The 22,329-nt window shown below is 47.0% G+C and overlaps 1 protein-coding gene across 2 annotated transcripts in view; it reads right to left on the bottom strand.

Moving 5' to 3' along the window:
• LOC135900691 (uncharacterized) overlaps positions 1-15,233 on the bottom strand; it is a 28,768-nt gene extending 13,535 nt beyond the window's left edge. Inside the window, exons 1-9 of one of the 2 annotated variants that reach the window (XR_011512763.1) lie at positions 13,642-15,233; positions 13,500-13,567; positions 13,224-13,420; positions 7,556-7,722; positions 5,526-5,725; positions 5,385-5,441; positions 3,521-4,203; positions 3,334-3,450; positions 58-3,261 (exon numbers count right to left, since the gene is read on the bottom strand). The gene's annotated coding sequence lies outside the window, so the exon portion shown is untranslated. Of the gene's footprint in view, positions 1-57; positions 3,262-3,333; positions 4,204-5,384; positions 5,442-5,525; positions 5,726-7,555; positions 7,723-13,223; positions 13,421-13,499; positions 13,568-13,641 lie in introns of both variants that reach the window. The other variant, XM_070535589.1, reaches the window with a different exon arrangement.
• Between the last annotated feature and the right edge of the window lie 7,096 nt (positions 15,234-22,329).

Here is a 22,329-nt window from a genome sequence, read left to right as displayed (position 1 = left end):
TTTGTTAACCACTGGAGGAAACAGCCGTAATACGAGTCCCGTGTAAAGGACACTTACCAGTAGTAGTGGAGGTGAGGAGGAAAGCCCGGTGAGAAGACCAAACGAAGACACAAGGAAAATAGAAAATTCCCGACTGGATTGTGCCTGACTAATGTGGTGTAGAAGAGAACTGCGAAACGCGAAACTCGCCATGGTTCTTGTCGTCGCAGAAACTGACGAAACTTGCATTTCGAACTTTTTTAATGGCGGAAAATACTGGCTTAACTCTTCAGAAAGAAACGATGCATAAAGTGGGCTATGTAGTCACAAGGACTGTTCAGAAGGATGGAGAGAGCAAGTTAACGTGGAAATCAACACAGTAGCAATCGGAAGACGATCTCGAAGGTACATTCAGTACCGAGATAAAAATACAATTGTTCAATGCGAGATGTTTCACGCTTGGAATGGCAGAAGGAGCGTGCTCGGAATAATTTGAACAACAGCTACCATATCGCGCCATCAAGCAATTCGTGAATATCGAATAGCAAGAAAATAAAATGTATTTGACGCCTCGTGGTTAAGATCAGGACTGCTCTGAATGATTATCTTCAGACAGGAGGAAATTTGAATGCAGATTTACCTACACTGTGGATGAATTTTGGAAGAAAGTCTTGCAATGACAGCAAACGTAATTAAATTTGCGTTGATGAAGTTATGCTTGGAACATCATAAAGCAGGCAAAAGGCGTGTACATAGAAGAAAAAAAATTTCGCTGAGCTGCAATGAATCTTTGGAAAGGGACATCAAACAGTGAAGAAATGAGAATTTAAACGTGCATCAAGGTGCCGTCCTTACGTAATCAAGCCAGACCAGTATTCTAGGAATGATCTGGGACACGGCCGACGGTATTCTATCATATCGATATGAAGACTCGAGTAAAATGGTCACGAAGCGAAGAGTACTTCAAGCCAGGGCAAAAATATTCGGTCGGCTGGAATTTAACGTCCTGCACTGCAACAGCTAATATCGGTATTCAATGACTGGAAAAAACCGGAATCTTGGGACAACCTTCTCCCAGACGAAGATAAATGACCTATGAAAATATATACTGAGGAAGATAAAGGACTAAATGCCTCAAGAGCGCATCGACAACTGAACGTAAGCACTGACTTCTCGGATGCAAGCCCGGCGGTGTATTCAAGTGCAACTTTCACGGTACTGTTTATATCAGAGTGGAGACTGCTGGTCCTGGCAAAGAACAGAGTAGCTCTAATGAACACCGTCGTCAGTTTCGCAAATTATAACTTGCGAGCAACAGTAAAGTATCGGACCACTTGTACAATCGTGCTGCATTGGAGACAGAAAATGCGCGAAGCACACGTTGAACACAGACTACACGAGAACAAAATTGCTCAGTAGGAGAATGGGGATACGTCAATAGTAGCGAAAAATCGAGCAGATATAACCTGGAGTCACCGGAGAAAAAATGTAGCGAACAATTTTGTGGAAGGGATCCCAGTTGCCACAGGCCAAATAGCCGTCACAAAATGCCGGTTAATAATGAAAGGAAAGGAGACGATTCTCGTGTCAGACATGCGTCGAAAAGGATCTCAAGACGAGGAATTGAAGTTGACAAGTTCGGCAGTTACATGAATATTGGGAGAACAACGTGAATGTTTCGTTCCGCGAATAATATTAGAGGACAAGTTCTACGGTCCGCTAAAAGCAGAAGAAATAATAACCGCCGACACCTGCCTCATTTGGCTAGAATAAAGTGTGTATATTGAAAAATTGCAGAAATTAAGCAAGCGAATGTGCAGGGAGTAGGTGAATACCAGATATATTAAGATAAAGACCGATTGAGACTTCAAGGGCGCCTTCGGTAGGGCCCGTATCACAAGACGAGCAGCACCCGATCAAATGTAAATGGAAGAAATCCGTTGACTATTAGTGCGGCACCTATATGGACAAATTTCACGGTGGAGTACGCGGTACACTGGCGCGTATACGTGAAAGAAATAATACGACAGTGCGTTGTGTGGCTGAGATATAATTCCAGATCGTCGTAAGAGCAAGTACTTCCTCTTGAAGATAGAGTAACGAAGCCCACATTGAAATAACTGGTCTTCGTTTCAACGGTGCGCTGGGAGCAACTACAAAAAAAAGGAAACATAGCCAAACTTTGTGTAGCAACTTTCACATTTGCCGTGACAAGAGGTACACTGCGGAACTGTTGGAGACGCTTCACATCAGTTTTCTTCACCATTTCCGGCGTTTCTCAGCTCGAACATAAATGTGCTCAGCAACAATGCAAGACTTTCAGGAAAACGAATAAGGGATTGAATGCGGTCACAGCAACATTACGTCGATAAACAACTGAACAATTGATGACCTATCACCAAGTGGAAATTCCCGCCACGAAACACCGTGTGGGAGCGGTTTCTGTGAAAGGCTCATTCGTAGTTTTCAAGTCTACTGCGAAAAGCGATCGGTGCATGTGTACTGCATAATGGAGAACTATATACCCGAGTATGCGAAGTAGGTGGTATCATTAAGAAGCAATCGTTAACACAAGTTCACGATGAACCTGGAGAACCTATTCTGCGGACCCGACAGGTGGAACCAGAAAACTGGGAGCATACATTGAAGAATAGGACGGCAACCTTCGACAAAAGTGAAGACTACGTAGAGTTACAAAAGCATTGGGGAAAATGTGGCACTCCGAGTAGACGAAATAAATTGCGGATGAGGAAATGAAATCAGCTAAGAAATATAACCAGGAACGGAAGAAATGCAGCGTCGTCTTACTCGGAGAGCAACATACAAAAGCTTTTTGGAAACTCTGGCGAAGGAAGTTTTCCGAAACATAAACCTAACCTCGAAGGTTTGCATAGTAAATACATTCGACAGCAAATTTCATCGGAAGCCCACAAAATTTGTACTTGCGGAAGTGCAAAGGTGTAGCAACAGGATTAAGGAAAGGAGCAATGAGAGAACACGAACCATAGCCGTCAGCGGAAAACACGGCTTTATTCAAAAGCAGATATTCGGAACCTTAAATGCCACAGGGCTTATACGCCACACGAGTAAACAACCGTAGTACCACTGGAATGTATACATGGTACTAGCCAGAAGTAGTGGAGGGAGTTGAACGAATCTCCGTCTCCCAGCTGAAAGCCAACGGCGAGAAAAATGCAGACGTAACACGGCCGGAGACGATGTGCAGAACCACCCGCTGGATATGCTTGTGAATAGCCGCAAAGGAAAGCAGACGGTCGGAACCTGAAATAAGGCAGGGCTTGTGAAACACTCGAGAACACAGCCATACACGATTCTAGTGTTCATGGTACTTGCCAGGAGTAGTGCCGGGCGAGGAACAAAGTCCAGTCCACCAGCAACACTTCCCCGCCGAGGGAATGCAAAAGAGTTAAGACGGTCGGTGACGGCACGAGTGATGATCAAGGTCATCATCTGCGACGCAAATGGGAAAGTAAACAACCAGAAAAGAACAGCTGGAACCGCAAAGAAATGGATTACTCACCGTAGCTGCTGCACGGCCGGGCTCCGCTCCAGACCGTAGGCGACGTAAGGTCGCCGCAATAGCTAAAAGCTGGAGAGGTAATTTCCGAGTGGCGTTTGCTTCCGTGATTCCACATTTCGCTCGATAGCACTGACGCGCCCGGGCTACCTCGTCACGAAATAGTGGGGTCGGGTCGCAAGGCCATTCGGAAGGGTCCATGTCCCTGACGCACCCGTAGAGGACGGCTATCAGCTGTAGCCTGCGCAGTGTGAGCTAAGCCTTGTGTCAGCTAAAACCTGAAGCTATACGCCGCCACCCCGCAACACGTGGCCCGTCCTCTTCGATTCCGGCACGGAGAAGACCCATGTGGCCGCACGCCAAGCCCACGAAACCTCGGGCTTACAGCTAAAGTATCTATACAGCCCTAGTGAGCGCTAGCTAGGGCAATTGAATAAACAGTTAACTTCTCTAAGGCGTGCGCCACCCTCGCCAGCTAGACCATCTGTCTAGAAGACGCACAAAGACCACCTGATGAGCGTTTAGGACGCTCGATGCGAAGCTCGCAGAGACGACGCTCGCCGTGACGAGGGGTTGCCGCGACGGTCCTGTGGTTAGTGGCCACACTCAGACTTGGATGTCCCTGTTGCCGGCCGATGTGCAAACGGGCACAGCCGTGGAAGGATTGTTGCTCAGAAGCATCTGATCTGGAACGTAGGCAAGAAAATACTTTGCATTTTGAGCAGGAACCATTGGTGCCGAATTGTCACGTGTAATTTTGCCACATATGTGGGCGAAAATTTTCCACACTCCAGGACCAAATTTATTCAGAAAAGCATCTATACGCTGCGAAGAAGTCGCTTGCTGATAATCTGCGGCCAAATTCCCTGCAGCTGACTTAACTGAAACCCATTCGACAATGAAACGCTAAGCAAGCACGATGGAGTCCAAGATATGTGCGTCTGAGTGGCCGGCCGTTGAAAAAAAAAAGAAGTTTCGAAACCAGGTACAGCGCCTTGATAAAATGCCTTTGAAACCTCAGACATCGAGTTCTAGTGTCAGCTATTTACGCGTTCAAGCAATATATATCAATCAAGAAAGCGATCTTTAAATAAGAAGCTACACTACCCGCTCCTCATGGGCATGTTTCAAGCGTCATACATGGCTTAGAAAATAAAAAAAATACATGTTCAGTTTGGCCACGTCTTGTCTGGACACCTGATGGCCCAAAACTTATGAAACTGGTGGTTATCACTACGTAGTTGGGCAATTCAGCACCTTAACGAAAGATTAACCAGCTTTGCTGAAACTGCTTCAAAATTTAGTCTTACTCGCACTGGAGACGCAAAAAAAGTGGCCGAGCTCGCTTACGTGAGCTTTTCGTAATGTATGTCAATGCAAGTTCAAGTTGGCTGCAGAAAGCGTAAGCGAAGCTGGCCCCCCGTAAGGTGACATTCAGAAATCTCGCAAAAGAGCTTCCGTGTTATAATTCAGGCATGTCGCATTGACTTTAGTTGTCTGCTAATATGAACATTCACTATTGCCCACATTTGTACACTGCATTTTTTAGGCTTGTAGCGCAGCTTAGAAAGAGCAAAAATGAAGATGGAAGGGATAATGAAAGGGAACGGAGAACAGAGTGACCGTTCCCTTTCATTACCCCTTCGACCTTCCTTTTTGCTCTTTCTGATCCGCGCTACAAGCCTAAAAAATCATGACATACCAACTCGCCCAAACTGTCACGATTTTGTATAATGCATCACATTAAAGCGTAAAAGCACTTCAAAAAAAGTCAAAAAGTCAAAAAAAAATTGACACGTTTTCCATTGCCAGAATAATATTTCCCCCGAGATCTCTGACATTGTCCACAATATGTAAAATTTCCCACCTTTTGGCGAAGCGGCCTCGGACGTTCTTCTCGCTCACCGCCATCCAAAACGGTCATCTGCAAAAGGAGAACAGCAGCGGGCTCATTGTTGACCACTCGTGGACAAAGCCGAAGTACGAGACGTCAGTACGCGATACCCACCAGTAGTGGCGGGCGAGGAGCAAGGTTCCGACTGCCAGCAGGACGCCATGGGTGAGGGAACGTAATTTAACAAAACACGGTCGGCCAGAGTACGAGCGGTGCTATAGGCCATCTACCGAAGGGGACGTTGGGAGCATTTCAGACGAGGAGCAGCCCACTGGAGAACTTATGGGCTCCAATCGAACGCAGACGTCGGGATCCTGAAAAGACAGTGTCCGTACTGAGCATTTCCACTAGAAGATCCCAAGAAGTTTTGCACAAAGATTTATCGGTTTCTTGAAAAAGCATGAAAGTGGTCTCGCGACACCAGTGGAGTTTTGAGCAGGACAAGTTATCTGAGCTACCAATGTTGCAAACAAAGGAAGCCATGATAAAATGTGGAACGGTAGTTGAATGCAGCATGAATATTTGTGGACCTAAGACGGTTCCTTTGATGAAGTCAAATACTAAGCACTCTTCAGGGTGTTTTCTTACAGAATTAGCTTATAATTAAGCCCCCACCCGCTATCACCAAAATTGTAGCAATGTGTTTCACGGGTGCAACTATATCCAAGCTAACGTGAATGACTAAATGTGTATCACAAGGGTATTTTTGGGCAGCTTTTATATTTCCTTTATAGGTAAATAATATCTCTGCCATTCCGCCAATAGAAAAAAGGTTTTGTACGTGGATGACATGAATTGTTTTGTCTAGTGCCGACTTCACAGAAAAAAATCAAACAGGTGGTTAAGGGAGTTGTCAAAGTTGCCAGACGTGAACGAGCTTCAATTGAATTGAAGCACATAAAGCAAAGCAACGTGAGCATTTATTTTTCATGTTTCGAAGCACGGGAGTAAACCCTTTAGGTCTAGCGGCACTGATCATATAGAGTGGACGAACAGTATACTATTATTGAATGGTCATGACTACGTTGGAATGACTACGTTGGCAATTTAAACACGAAGCGATCTGGTAGAATAGGTGCTTTCGGAAGAACGAGACCAAATGCCACTTAGATGCAGGTCAAGCCCATCTTCGATACGATCACAGATGCAGTATGTATTGTTATGTGGGGCTCAACTTCTAGTACTAAAACTAAAAGGCGAACGACGAAATAAAGCATTTCCTTTCGCTTCAAAGTTGCCGAAGAACAGACCACTAGGGATTCCAGAGATCTTTACAAATCCAACCACACACGTGCGTACTGGCGACATATTATTACTGAGGTTAAGAGATCTACAAAAAACTTGAAAACCAACGACACATTACGGCAGACAGCCTTGACTTGAACCCCGTCGTCGGGAATGGTTGTAATATTAAAACTGAAATTGAGCAAGCAAACTCCTCGAGACATTTCAGCAAGCTACCAATCCTTATTTTTCCCATACGCTTAGGTAGTGCAAAGTTTTTCGTGCTTTTTAGATGCCAGGTGTTTTTCCTGTGCTATACAAGTTTACGCAACAAACGATTAGTGGGGTTTTCTTCGCCTAAAAATGTTTTGTATTGCGTTAACATTGTTAGAGACTTGTTCTTTCATGTTTACTCGCCAACGATGTATACTTTCTTAGTATTCTTTTTGCCAATTCCCTGCATCCTCCCCTCACGCAGTACTGCTTCGGAAGCCTGTGAGGTAACTGAATCAATAAGTAAGTAAGTAATTGCTGAGAGAACGTTAAGCTTTGTTTAGTCACGTGATGTGGTGAATTATAATTACTACATAGTAAATGCATTTCATGCTTGCTTATGAAGACAAGTGAATTTTGATGAAGTGCATAAAAATTCACATTTCCTTTTATTTTAGTGAAAATATGTTAGCGCTGTTGCTCGTATGCAAACTATTGAGGACAGGGATTTATTCAGGTACCGACAAACACTTGTATTCCCTGGTTTTCCTCATTCTATTTCCTTCGTGGTATACTTGTCCAAGCGATCAAACAAATTTATGTAACGAAAGGGAAGGCGAATCTGAAACGAACTGAAGCAATAAGGCTGATTTTTCGACCACTCGAGGACACAGCCGCAGTACGAGTGGTCTGTGCGTAGTACTTGCCCGTAGCAAAGAAGGGCGACCAGCAATCTCGTCTGCCAGCGAGACCACGCCGGCGAAGGGCAACGGTCGGTCACGGTACGAGCGGTGCTCTCGGCCATCTCCCGAGGGGGACGTTGGGAGGATGGCAAACGTGGAGCAGCGCACTGGATATCCATCTTACACGTGGGCTGCAACCGAAAGCACAGGTCAAGATTATGCAAAAATAAGGCATGGATGCAGTAAGAGTAAGTGCTGGGGGAGTTGGTGCATACCGAACGAAGAATTCAATCAGTTAACCAGGCGCATACAGAGCAAAGAACAGCATAGGACGGTGCTGGTTTTACTATCAAGCGACTCAACCAACATCGTGCTGTGCACTTATTTGCACTGTGTATGCATGTTGATCGCTGGTTTAGTTGCTTGTTCAATAAGGCCAGGGCGTGGCAGTGCTACCAGCACTCGCCTCGTAATTGACCAGTTCTACGTTCTGGAGCTAATGTTCGCGCCGCATCTGCCGGCGCACGTAGAACAAGCGGTGCAGTTCGATGCTACTTTGGCTGCGCAGGAGCACATCGCCACATGCTGCTCCCTGCCACACCTTTCGTCGGATTAAGTGGTACGACTCTTAACGGCTACACGTGTCGACCACTCTGGACATATCGACACAGTGCAACTTGAAACGTCGCACCGTCAACGCCATGGTTGACGGTGCGACCCCTCACCCCTCAACCCCTCACCTACATTGTGCAGGTGGGTAAACGTTGTGGTACGCGTGTTAGCGCGAGCAGTACCTTTTTAGTAGCGCTGGCCTTCCCACGACCGTTCTTTGGAATGGACACGGTTGTGTACTTCAGCTTACTTATGCGAAGGTGCATTGAAACCAATCCAGGACTAGAGCTGGAGTAGATCGCTAAGGAACTTGAGGAAACTGCCGTCGATATTAAGGACATGTAGGAATAGAGGCTAGTTGAATAAAAGAAACTCGTTAACAATGTTGCAACAAAATTTTATGCTTGAGAAAACTAGGTTAGTATGAATGGGATGATTGAAACAAAATAAGACCATCTAGAAAATGTCAGTATAGGTTGTCAAATTATATCGTTTATGGCATACGGCGTCTATTGGAAACGCCTACGCAAGTAGAAGATACCATTGCTACGGGGTTTATTGACAGCTGGAAGCCAGGTTACGTGGAATCGTGCGCAGAGCAGCCGAGCCATTCCCGACAGACGCAAGCGCGAGTAGCAGCACCGAACCTTCCATCATCTCAGCCGCAAAGAGGCAGGAGTGACCCACGAGCTCTCTTCGGCTTACACAATCGGGACGTGCTCCGTGAGAAAGTGGTCACTAGTGAACGCATCCGCGGTTAATGCAAGGTAAGACGAAAAGCAAAGCAAGCCGTGTTACATGTAAGCTCCCGAATTCTCGACGAAGGATACTTCAATGAGGTTACAAATTGAAAAATACGGATATGGTTTATCGAGGAAGACGGCACGGAAAGCACGAGAACACAAAGCTTGGGTTGGGACTAAAGTATCCGTAAAAGACGAGAAAGTGTCGCTCGCGTTCGACAAGCTGTGCAACAGCAATCGGCCAATATGGGTCTGGTGCTACCGCAACAACAGTGCCATTGCAGACAAATGCAGAGCCATCGAACACGTTGGAATTTCTGCGTAACGAAGCTTTCTTGAAGCTTTTCATACCGGTGTGTTTGACGGAAAGCAAACAGGCGAGTGCGCGTTCTCTCGCGTAATTAACCACGCTACACAATGCGACATCTTAAGCAGGCTTGCATTTGTTCGTGTCTTATTTTAATTGTACAGGCTGCTTCTTCGGCAGTGACCCGTTCTGGGCATGTGCCATTGCACCACTCATTTCTTGGCAGATACCCCGCTGAAGCTATGGGCCACAGTATGGAAACCTATTGTAAGATATCATCGAAGCACTCGAAGACTGAGCAAGAGAGCGGCTCCTTGTCGCGAGCACGTGCTACTTTAATAAACCGCTCACATTCGAAGCAGTCATCGGTCTATGGTTTTCAACAATGGCGCTGTGAACCAGCCTACTACCTCTCCGCCCATAAGAAAGGTCAACCTGCAAAGAAGCAGAAAAAAGAAACGGAGGTGGAGCAGCGGATCGCGCAACGAGACCGAAGAGAAGACCATATATAAGCATCGGAACAACTCACCGAGAAGCAAGACGCCATTGTTACTCGACTAGAAATGAGCGAAGCATATATGTACGAAGAAAAGCAAAGTGCTACGCCCTAGATCACGAAGCTTATCAATGCAATTACCAGACAAAAGTTGCGCCCAATGCAAGAGAAAAAGCGAAAGCCTCAACTGCGCCAACGAACAAATGGAGGAATTTGTAACAGAAAATACTGCCGAAGCAGTAGTTGAATGATAGAGTATGACATGAAAACAACGACGATCTTGCCTACAATAGAGTTCAGAATTCGAGAGGCCATACAGTTGGATTTGAACAATAGAACAACGCAGGTGGCATCACTAAGTTCAGAACAAGACGCAAGAGAAATACATAAGCTACCAAATCTGGAAATGACAAAGCTTAGCGGTAGGGCCCTGGAGTGGAATCGTTTCTGGGCTCAATACGAGTGAGCAGTTCACCTCATACCCAACATGAGCAAGGGACAAAAGTTTATTAGCACATTTAACCGGAAAGGCAGCGTATGCTATAGAAGGGCTTCATTGCTTTTTCTGGATATGAAAGTTCTGATGAACCAATCGAAATACTACGAACAACGTTCGGAAATGAACGATCAGTGGAGCTGCGCATGAGTGCTATTGAGTCTAGAGAAAGTGAGGTTGGTACAAGAAACTGATTAACCACGCAAGATAGTGCACGGACAGCAGTTCAACAGATTGTCGGTATGCACATTCAGCGATGCGAGTGCCAGTTTCGCGTCGATGTTGACAGCGTTGAAGAGAGCAATTCCACCGGGGATATCAGTGCAGTTCAAGTCAAAAGAAGCAATGAAAAACAGCTTAGCCATGAAAGCTAGCGCGCAAAGCAGCAGGAAAACAATGCAAGGAAAAGCTGGACAGCCTTAAGTCATTCCAGCGATAGCAAATATCTTCCCAGGAAGATACAGCGTTAATAGGAGAGGATAGTTGCGAAGCCAAGAAATAGCATACAGCTTCGGAATTACAGCATTTATAGCTCAGAAACAGAAGCTGCCTGTTCTGGAAGCAGAACAACCACGTAACTGAGGACTGTCGTCGGAACATTCCAATGAGAAAAAAAAAACATTCTCACCGGGAATAGAGTATGTTTCAGATGGAACCGACCAGAACACCACCTATTTGTAGAGGAAGAGGGAAATGCAAGCAGTGCAAAGGACAACATTTTAGTTAAGTAAACATAACGGTACGGCAAGGTAGAGCAGGTCAGAACATAGCAAGCGGAAGCAACGAAGGCTACTCTACATGCAACTGAAAATTGCAAACAATTTTGCGGTTTTAGAGACAGCAGTAGCTTGGATAGAGGGAGAATAAGGTGGCAGACAATGCCGATAAATAGACAGCGAACGCCAGCGGATATTTAGTGCAGCTGGATTAGTAAAAGAAATAGGAGCGAAGATATAACAGGAAAGGCTGACAACTGGTTCATTCGAAGGAGACGAAAAATTCAAATTAACGTTGCCCAATTAACTGTAGCGACGCGAGGAAAGAAATCAGCCGTGGTAATAGAAAGGCTACAAGCCAACGTCATATCTGTTGTCTACCTGCTACAAATCAGAATTCCAACGAGAGAAATGGCACTAAAACAACAAGTGGCGGATGACAACCGAGACGACTGCAACAGAAGCCGTAGGACTGCTGAAGGGCTCAATTATTGGGAGTTCTTCGCTGGTAGAAAGTAAAATATCGAAAGCAGACTGATGGCAGTCGAGACAATACGGGGTTGGGTACTGCAAGGCCCTCAAAAAAGACCAAAACAATTTCATCAAGCATGACATCGATCAATCATGGTTCTCAAGGTTGAAGTTGTGGAAACAATCCAGCAAGAGATATACAAAGGTTTCAGAGCATTGAATCAATGGGGATCCCCAAAAAGTGTCAATACTAAAGAAGCCGAAATTCAATCAGAGTAAAATAGAAGTAAACGACCGCGATCAAGTCCACCTGCAGTGGAATTAAAGCATGAACTTTTAAATCAACAAGGAAAATGCAATGAAAATACTTTTTCAAGCTTTCTGGCAATTCACCGCACGACGGGGTATACCTGCCGTAATCTGTTCGCTTAATGCCAGTACCTTTACTAAGGCCGAGAAGGAAATGCTTGAAGCTGTTGGGTACGAATGAGCGAAGGATTACTGCAGTACCCACCAATGGAAAACAATAGCTGAGTGCGCCCTGTGGGGTTGTGGGAAGATTTTTAGAGTGCCTCACACGAAGCCTAAAGACATGCGAAAAATAATCTCAAGTACAACTACAGTGGAGCAGCCACGCACAATTGTAGCAGAAGCTGATGGAGCGCTCAACAATTGACTTAACATACGTACATGGCGAACCTAATGATCCCATGCCACTGATACCTGCCAACATAGGCGGACTCCAACAGCTTCAACGTGGACAGACAAGGCTATACAACGGAGACGTTGAAGAAACACGGCGAAGCAGATGCGAACTCGTAAAAGCTTGGTGGATGTGATGGCATCGCGAATATCTCGGTGCCACTGTACTGGTGTTAAGACCGGATCGAAGAGCATATTGGAAAATGTGCCAAATTGAAAGACGTTACCCTGGTCGCGACGAAATCACAAGGGCTTGTCTAATTCAGAAAGGCAACAAATATTTCTCGGAACATCTGCGAACAACATCTTTGAAGGGTGCCTAAAACATCCCGTCGAAGCCTATCTCATGTAAGTTGGAAGGCGGGAGCCTGTGAAATATCTTCTTCAAAGTACTCGAACACGAATACGAGAAAGGCTCCTTGCCGCGAGCTACTTCAATAAACCATTCATGTTCGAAGCAGTCACCGGTCTCGACTGTTCTAACATGTGTCAGTAACACGCCGCGGTCATCTGAGAGCTAATTACAGTGTGCGCAGTGTGGAATCTCCCGCTTCTCGGCCGAATACCTCGCTCTGGGAAAGTGCCACACAATATTATTGGTTTGGCACGTAAAGCCCCATAATTTATTTAGAGTTTACCACTTCTATCACTCGCCGGGTGAGGCAATGATAGTGTCGACCCTTCTCCCCAGCTATGAACAATGGTGCACAAGCAAATCCCGCATCGCTGTATGTCCGGTGTACTACGTAGACAAACTAGTCGTGTACGCAAGGCAACATATCACTAACTCGACGCTAGAGTGCATACGACATGAAAAATTGTCACCAATTGCCGTCAACGCAAACAGTACAGAAATATTCGGTTACATGGATTTGAACAGCGCATCGGAGCGGCGTAATTTATTTTTTATGCGCTATGGCGTTCAGTATCACCTACGACATGCGAGCAACTGGCAAAGCGGCCACACGTTGCAGCTCCTACTAAGGGCGTTTGTGCCTGAAGTAGTCCTACCTGCTGTGCTCCGAGTCAAGAGCAGCAGTATTGGGAAAAGCACTAACAACCATAATTACAATGAATAATAATAATAATAATAATAATAATAATAATAAGAAACAGCGATATTACGAATTGTGTTCAAGCGATATCTACCAGTAGTAGCAAACGAAGTCCCCCGTAGCAGGACGCCATGGACGTGGAAATGCAACGAAGCCAAGGCGGTCAGCCACGGTAAGAGGTGCTCAAGGCCATCTCCGGTGGAGGACGTTGGGAGGATGGCAGACGTGGAGCAGCACACTGGATATCCTTCGGACTCATGGTCCGCAATCTCGAAAGCGGACCTCGGGATCCTGAAACAACAACAAGGCTTTTTTTAAGCACTCGAGAACGCAGATGTAGTACTACTATTCATCTGTACGCGGTATTTACCCGGTGCAGAGCCACAAGGCCACACCGACGAGGGAACACAGTAGGCCGCGCGTGGTACAAGTGATGCTCTGGAAAATAGCGAGGACAGTAAGCACACACCGAAAAACGAACAGCAACAACGGCAACGAAACAGGCCGCTTACTGTAGCTGCTGCCCGGCCCAGCTCCGACGAAAACAGCAGGCGACGTCCGGCGTCGAGGCGCTGCGTAGAGCGGGTTAGTGCCTAATAGCTGGCGAGGTAATTTCCAAATGCCGTTTGCTTCCGTCATACCACATTTCGCTCGATAGCACTGACGCGCGCGGGCTATCTCCGTCACGAAATAGTGGGGTCGGGTCGCAAGGGCATTCGGATGGGTCCATGTCCCTGACGCAGTCGTAAGAGGACGGCTGTCAGCTGTTGCCTGCGCAGTGTGAGCTAAGCCTGTGTGTCAGCTAAAACCTGAAGCTATACGCCGCCACCCCGCAGCACGTGGCCCGTCCTCTTCGATTCCGGCACGGAGAAGACCCATGTGGCCGCAAGCCATGCCCACGAAACCTCGGGCTTACAGATAAGCAACAACACTAAATTTAAGGAATCTTTTAGTGCAGCTATACAACCCTAGTGAGCGCTAGCTAGTGCAACTGAACAGTTAACTTCTCTAAGGCGTGCGCCACCCTCGCCAGCTAGACCATCTAGAAAAAAAATGCACAAAGTGCACACACAGGCCTTTTGAGCGTTTAGGACGCTCGATGCGAAGCTCGTAGAGACGACGCTCGACGTGACGAGGGGTTGCCGCGCAGGTCCTGGGGTTAGTGGCCACGCTCAGAGTTCGTCCAGAGTTCAATAGTCCAGGCGCCGTCGGGAGGGTGGGAATGCGCACAAACAAAAGAACGAGTACTCGGCAGGAACGACTTGCGACTTGTATACGCTGCGCCCGCTCGACCGGAGTGTCGTCGGCGTTTAGTAACGTAGTTATGCCGGCTGGCAGTCACACTCCGGGAGCTCGAAAGCGGGGCCAGGAATTGCCGAGGCGGAGACGGCAGGCGGGTCGGGCAACAAGTCTCTCGAGGCGTGCCTCACGTTTTTCAGGCCCCGGGGCATGAAGCCAGTGCTTCCAGAGTCGGCTGAAGGCGGGAACATGCGCAGCGTGCAACTTCGACAAGCGCTGCCACTGTTAGCGCGTAATTAAGACGAGAATGAGCTCGAGGTATGGTGCGACGCAAAAGGCAGCAGACACGACGCACGCCGAAGCAGACGGAAAGTTCAAAATGGCGGCCCAAGCCCCGGGATGCTCGCTACATGCCCACGACGACAACGATGCCAAGCTCTTCGGCGCATGCGTTGATACGCCCGGGCAATTTCTTTTCTTCTCTCATTGGTCTAATGGCGAACTACGTCACCGGCTCGCTAGCCGCCGTGCCGCTGTTATCACCGTGATCGGCGCGAAGGCGATGGTAAAAACAAAGGAATAAAAAAAAAAGAGTTGCAGCCTGCGTACAGCTGCCGACCTCGAAATGTTCTAGAAGCTTCTACATGCTTCCACTGTGTTCTTGGACATGGAATGGCGTTAGCGCTGTCGTCGTAGTTTTATGGATATTATAACCCGTGGACGGAATCTTCGCGGTTCCGCCATACAGGTTCCGTGGCCGCCTTCGCATTCGCGTTGGGCTCCGGCAGCGAGCATGACTTGCAACTCGCGAGCGCGCGCCGCGACGTGTGTCGAGTTGTCTGTACGCGCAGTCGTCTGCTCCTGCCGCATCGTTTCTCTTGGAACAAAAAAAAAATGAAATTCTATAGCTTCAATTGCGTGCCCGAACGACGCGATCTTATTTTGAGACATGCCGTAGCAGGGGCACTAACGGGCTAATTTTGACCACCTGGGGTTCTTTCACGCGCATCTAAGACCAAGCACACGAGCGTTTTTGCATTTCGGCCGTTATCGAAGTGCGACTGCCGCGGCTGTGATCCAACCCTCGACCTGTAGCTGAGCAGCGAAATCGCAAAGCCACTCCACTTGCGCCACTTGTGCTTTTTCTGGAGGTACTAGGTGTCCCAAAACGCTAGCATCCTGTCTTTGTTGCCAACGTAATAGAGAGGCGGAGAACGAAGAGCTCAGTTAATAGAAAGCCGTTCTTCCTCTACTCTGAATGACTCGGCGCAAAAGACATCGCGAAAGATTTGGGACGAGAGAATCACATGCATGAAGATTTCATAACCGCAAAAAATATAATGACAAGATTATTCTATGAAGCACCTAATCACAAATAACACTTTTCAATATATTTCGACTCCTTGTTGAAAACTTCATTTACCAAAGATTGGTGCATCTGATCTCTCCACCTGCTTCCTTCGCGTTGGTATGGTCGGTAGTATATAGAGTTAATTTTCTTTACTTCCTAATTTTTTTTCATAACTTTATTTAAATATTGTTTTGTTTTTGCTTTGCGCAGCGACCCCTCAACAGTGGCCTCATTGAACAATGGCCTTCTCGTGCTAAGCACGAGTTGTCGTCGGTTCGATGCCTTTGGCCAAGGAAGGCAGCTGCTTAGCATGGCTGCCATTTTAGCGCAAGGTAAAACCTTTCATTTTGGGTTCAGAACTGTACGCAAATAATGTAGAGAATGAAGTAACTGCGTGTCTAGTCAACAAAACGTTTATGGCCATGACAACTTCAATGAATACTGCACGATTCACCGCAAGAGAGAGAGAGAGAAATAAACTTTATTGCTAGACCAGGCTTCTTGAGCCCAAAGGTGGGTGGCCTCCTCAGTCCAGGTAGCCATAGCTGCTGCCGCCGTCCGAGCCCGGTTCACCAACCGTAGCTGGTTGTCAGGGTCTTGCAAAAAAAATAATAATAATTATAATGATAATAATAATTGTTAACGCGGGTATGTTTTTTTGTTCTTTGTCATAGAGCTCCGAAACGCCAAGAGACACTTTACATCCTAACAAAATAGGCGTGTACAGTCGCGGACAGATTAAAATGGACCACGGTGAAGGCGGCCGGAGTGGCTGCGGGGCCGGCGCTGAAATCGCGCTTCGCGCGCTCACGACGGCAGTACACCCAGTGACGTCAAACTTCTCCGCAACCTCGCTCTCGTGCTGGTGCTTGTTCATGCTCGATAAATTTCAAGTGCAGCGTTCGGCTGCTTTGCTGCTGGCGGTCGGGACCATAGAGTTTCTAAATAAATACCCTAGAGGGAAATGTGGCGCTAGTGTCTACGGGGGCTCTCATGAGCGTTGCCTCAACCTAGGGCGCTATTTTGGGGCCGAATCTTATAACGGTTCGGTTGGGGAACCGTTCCTTTGGCCTCACCTGATTGGCCAAAATTTTGATTACGTCACAGGTAGTCAGAGGCAGCGGGGCGGTATCGCAATTTTCGAATACGTCACGCATCTGTCAATCATCTTCAAAGCGAACCGGTCGTAGGAACCGGCGAAGGGGTAGCCCGCTTTGGGTTCCGTCGCTGTGGCTTGGCTGTTGGCTTGTGACCCTGGCCGCGCGCGCCGGTCGCGCGTCCCCGGAGACACGCGGGCGTTTGCGCGCGCGTGCGTTGGTTGCTTCGGAGGCTATTACTTGTCTTCGTCGTCTGCTTGGCGTTGCTCTTTCGGTGTCGACCACGGCTGGAAATGCGATACGCTTTCAAAGAAGTGACGGATAATGAGTTGCACCGCCCTTGCTGGCTTTCTAAGTAGACCTTTTGCAGGCTACGCTATCAAATGGAGGAGACTCGGGTACAAGCATACGAGTGGCCATTCCACGCAGAGGAAGGAATATTGCGCGCTCGGGTTCATTGTTACCGGCCTGAAGCTCCCAGAGCTCAGTCGGACGCGAAGCATTCGTCGGAATTCCCTAGATCTCTGCTGCCGACATTGTCCACAAAGTTGCTCTCTCAATTACTGTGTTGGCCCGTTGAACGGCTGGGTCAGCTTTCCCGTGACCTCAGCTTCAAAGTCAATGCCAAGGAGATATTTGCATGGTGAGATCGAATTCCCAGTGCTATCGCCAGAATGAATAGCTCGCAGATCGCCGTTCAGCAGTCAGAAGGGTTCAACCTAGGCTGGTTCAGCACTTCCTTCGTTCGGCTGATAAAACTATACAGTCAGGACGGGAATGTATTGTAGAGCTCTCTTATTTGGCTGCCATTTTTTCTCTATTTCGGGAGTGCCATACTTTGTTTCTCAATTTCACGGCACAGCGCGCACCATCAGCACCACACTCTGCGATTTGACTTCGTGCAGGAAATGCAGGGCCCGTATACCGTAAGGTTCGATTTAAGTTCCATTGCTTCTATCACGCGACGCGCCGTGGGGCAGATCGCCGGGATAGCGGCAGCGCGGCGGCGAGCGAGTCATGTCCGAGCCGATGACGAAGGGCGAAAAATGAAGAAAAATTGATATAGTCGGCTTGTAAAGGTGTCCCTAAGAACCAGTTCACGGTTTTGTCGCGCTATCTATTTGAGAAGTGCTGGTAGTGCGTTCCTGTTGCATGCATCGTGCGAGCTCCTGGTAGCAGACGACATAGCGCTGCGCTCTGCCCACTCCGTGGCCAACTCATTTACGCTTACGATACCGCGTGTGGGCTGAGAATGAAAAAGAATGACATTAATAAATTACTTCTGCTTTGCGTAAACGCCCGGCACCACAAGTTTATACTTGAAAACTTGGCGTATAATATTTAATTTATATTTTACATTTGTTTAGCAAGCAGAAACATTCTGCAATTCCTCGATTAGCTCGTCATATAGTGACGTACACTTCAGAGGTGGCACCCTCTCATCTATTGGTCGCGTCCTCCCCTTCTTGCACCGCCGGCTTGGGAGTGGCACATCAAGTGACGTAAGTGGCGAAGCGAACGGTTCGTATTCCGAACCGTTATAAGATTCGGCCCCTGGACTCGCATGACGGCTGCACGGCCGCCATTATCCGCCATGTTTACTCTCTGATTGGCTGTGGAGAGCTCACGTGCCTTAAAATTTGTGCCGGGAAACGGAAGTTTTGCGAAATGTCATTTTGCGTTTTCATCAAGATGACGAAACGTGACGTGGAGCTGCAAATCTTATGGACTAATACATTTTTGTGGTCCTTGGCAGACATATTGCGACGTTAGCGCGTCAAAAAGAATGTGAGCGGTAGCATGCAGAAGCCAGTGCAACGCATCTGCAATTGCGCGAATATGTGGTGGCGATCCAAGATATGCGCCATGCCAGCTTGATGATTGGCTGAAGGAATATCTCGTGAGGAGCGTCACAGGAAGGGCTGTTTCGTAATCGTCATTTTGACGATGCGTGAAGTTGCGCTGGGCCGCCATTGCTTAGATTTTCCGCCATAATTTTTGCTGCGACGAGCCGCGCGAATTATGCTCATTAGCAGCCATATGCAATGGAAGCCGAGAGGAATGCGTACCGCCACATTTTCCCCGTCGTTTGGCGCCACGAAAATCTTTTGTTCATAACGCGTGCTCATAGTATTTGCATCGCTCTAGGTGGTGTTGGCATTTGTGTTTGGGGCCATCATATATCCTACTCGAGCTTGTTATTAACCAAGCAATATAATGCGAATTAGACTAACTTTATAATCGAGCGAGGTCGCGGCTTGATAAAGACTCGTTTCCTGCACGCCCGACGGTACCCTCGTCTAAGGGCAGGACAGCTGCACTTTTAACGAGTGTTCCGTTTCAGTATTCCGTGTGCTATTGACCGGAATTCAGCTGCATAAATTAAGAACGTCAGATTTCGTACGTCTGAAAGCAGTTACGAACTCCCTAGACGACGGGCTCCTGTTCTTGTATTAGTGTCACTCGTCTGTCTCTGTTGGTTCTAAAATTATTTAGTTTAAGTAATTAAATGGACTATAGACTTTAGTAGTGCTTTTGGATCACTCGTGCCAAAGGAAATTCCGCGGTTGCATAATAAAGTATTTCCCGGCTAAAAGGGGCAGATTACCAAAATGAGCGGAGGAATGTAGGGTTCGGTGCTGTGTGCGCTATGAATGTACCGGGTTCATCAAGTGATCAAGATGGCGAGCGAGAAGGACGGAGCAGCGACGCAAGTGGCGGCATGCAGACCGAGCGCGTGTCGACCCACCTCGAAGTCGTCGCCAAGCGCCGAGAACGACCTGAACAAGTCCGGCAGAAAGCGAGGGCTTGGCGTGCCGAGGAGACTCCAGACTAGGAAGAAGGAGAAAATAAATAGTCTCATTAGTATATTGTCAGATTGATTGAAATAATAAAGACTGTGCATTTCCTAACGGTGCTTTATACCGTCTTTCCTAATGGTACTTTATTTACACTTTATAAAAAAAATCGAAAAACAGGCATAAAAATACAAAATGAAACATAAGCCTTGAAAAAAGAAACCGCCACATTTGCACACAATCAAAACCTCTTGAAAACATTCTAAGCGCAATGCACAGAAAGAGAATAGCACCCATAAGCTTGTGTGTTACCCGCGTTCACGAAGTGAAACGCCACTGTAAATGTTTTACAATTGTTGCTGTTATGTGAAAAGGCGTAGCCGCCACCATCACAGGGTCACTAAATCTTTTTATTTTTTAACTTCAATAGAAAAACGAAAGAAAAAGGGTGGGGAGAGGGGAGATGTGGATTAAAAGATGGAACGAATAGAAAAGATAGTATAAGTGGGGTAGAAGACTCGTGCGCTGATTTCAAAACAACAATGTCAGTAACGCGCTTGTAACTTTCTAGTCTACCGAAGCCACGCACGCTGAGAGCTTATGCGCACTGGGGAGGTAATGAACGGAGGTGCCCTTAACGGGCATTTTCGGAACGGTCATCAGGGAATTTTGCAGTGCGCCGGTCAATTCGCGTAGGAAGAGGAAAGACCTAGTCGTAAGTGAGGCACGAGAGAGAGAGAAGTGGGAAGAAAGCACTATAATTAGATGTGGGCGATAATTGTTGTCTGAAATGTAGTTGGAGATGGGTACATTTGTCATGCATGCACGCCTTGTCATCGCTTGTCTTTAAACTTTAACGCAAATGATAAATAAATAAATAAATAAATAAATAAATAAATAAATAAATAAATAAATAAATAAATAAAAAAATAAATAAATAAATAAATAAATAAATAAATAAATAAATAAATAAATAAATAAATAAATAAATAAATACGTTCTGAAGTACGTATATCATGTGCGAATGTTTAGGTGAAGTCTGGCTGCCGTCCTGATGTTCGATGTCAACCCTACAGGACCATCATAAACGCGGCTATTTATGCACATTCAGTCTGACGATATCTAGAGAAGGAAGTCTTTTTGGTGTCATCATCATGTGATGGACGGCTGGGTAGCAGTTAGTTGTAGTAGTAGTAGTAGTAGTAGTAGTAGTAGTAGTAGTAGTAGTAGTAGTAGTAGTAGTAGTAGTAGTAGTAGTAGTAGTAGTAGTGGTATTCATTAGCCTCGAGGAGAGTTCGGCAGCTATGGAGAGGGGTGTAACGGCGGTGTCGACGAGGCCCACAGTGGCTTCAAAACGGAAAAAGAAAGGGAAAGGGTTGGTGCAGGGAAGGGGCAGTTAACGGCGCATGGCTCCGGAAATGTGTGGTCGCTTCGCGGCAAAGCGCACGCAGAGTGGTTGCATCACTGGGAGGTGACGACGGGATAGTAGTATAGGCAGAGTTCGCCAGAGACAGGCTGGCACGATTGCGTACGTCTGTGATGATTGGATGCCAACGTAAGCGCATCGCAAGCACAGACATCGGTAAATAAAGAACCGAAGAGGAAATCCACTCCCCCACCCCCCTTCCTCATAGGCACAAACCCTCATCACAGTGAAGAAATTTGAATATTGTATGGGAAGCGCGTGGTGTGACACGCTTGCGTGCGACACCGCGACGTTTCCTGTGCAATACCAACGACATGTAAATTTATTTGGCATACACGAAACTTTCTGGCATGCGCGTTCGCCACGTCATTGAGACGGCACTCATATCAAGTATCCTTCCTGCATGTAGGCTTCCTTTATTATTTTTTGTAAAGCCCACGTGTACGAAGAATACTTGATATCAGTGACGCCTCAGTGATGTAGCGAACGCAAATTGAACGCAGATAATTTTGGCACCCTCATTATATCCTCTAATAATCGAACTCTTTGCAATAAATAAATGACAAAGATAGGCAAGCGATCAAGCAAGCAAAAAAAAGGAAAAAAGAAAACCGAACAAACGAACCCCCCTTTTTGAGTGAGTGCGTGAGCTGTGCTCCAAGAAAAGCTTGCAACCTTTGGCGCTTCTCTTCAAACAATAGGCGCCGTGTATCTCGCGTGCATTTCTTTAACGCTGAGCGCGTGCTACTTTCAGGTCACGAGTGGCATGCGCGTACTAGAGTGGCAAGCGCTCTTGGCAGGAAAGAGGCGAGTCCAGAGGTTACAAGTAAGGAAACGCAAGCAAGACAGATTACGATTATTGTTTGTCGACAAGATACGTCCCAAGGGGCGCGAAGTTCTTTTATTTTTTCTTTCTAGAATTTAGTTGCCTTAGACGCCCGCAATCGGTGCGATGGTGCGACTCTAATCTCGACGCCTGTGCCGCCGTTTGTTCCGTAGTTCCGGGTTGCATGCCCGCGGACGCATCGTTGTCAGAGCCGGGTTGCTTGCCGCATCTGGCTCCGCTCCGCGGCAGACGCACTTCGGTACCAGCAAACAGATATAAGCATCTGTGGATTGATTACTCTGTGTCTTTAGCAAGTATATACTGTTACCCTACCTCCCCTCTTCGGGTTGCTTTGGGTCTTAAATAGCTACTCGTAGATAGCACCACTATTTAGGGAATTCATTATCGTAGCCTCCGAGATGGTGCGGCCTCGGATGCCACGTCACTGACACAACCATAACCC

This window comes from Dermacentor albipictus, chromosome 3 (assembly GCF_038994185.2).
Source record: "Dermacentor albipictus isolate Rhodes 1998 colony chromosome 3, USDA_Dalb.pri_finalv2, whole genome shotgun sequence".
Lineage (NCBI taxonomy): Eukaryota > Metazoa > Arthropoda > Arachnida > Ixodida > Ixodidae > Dermacentor > Dermacentor albipictus.
This window is presented reverse-complemented; position numbering and strand designations above follow the sequence as displayed.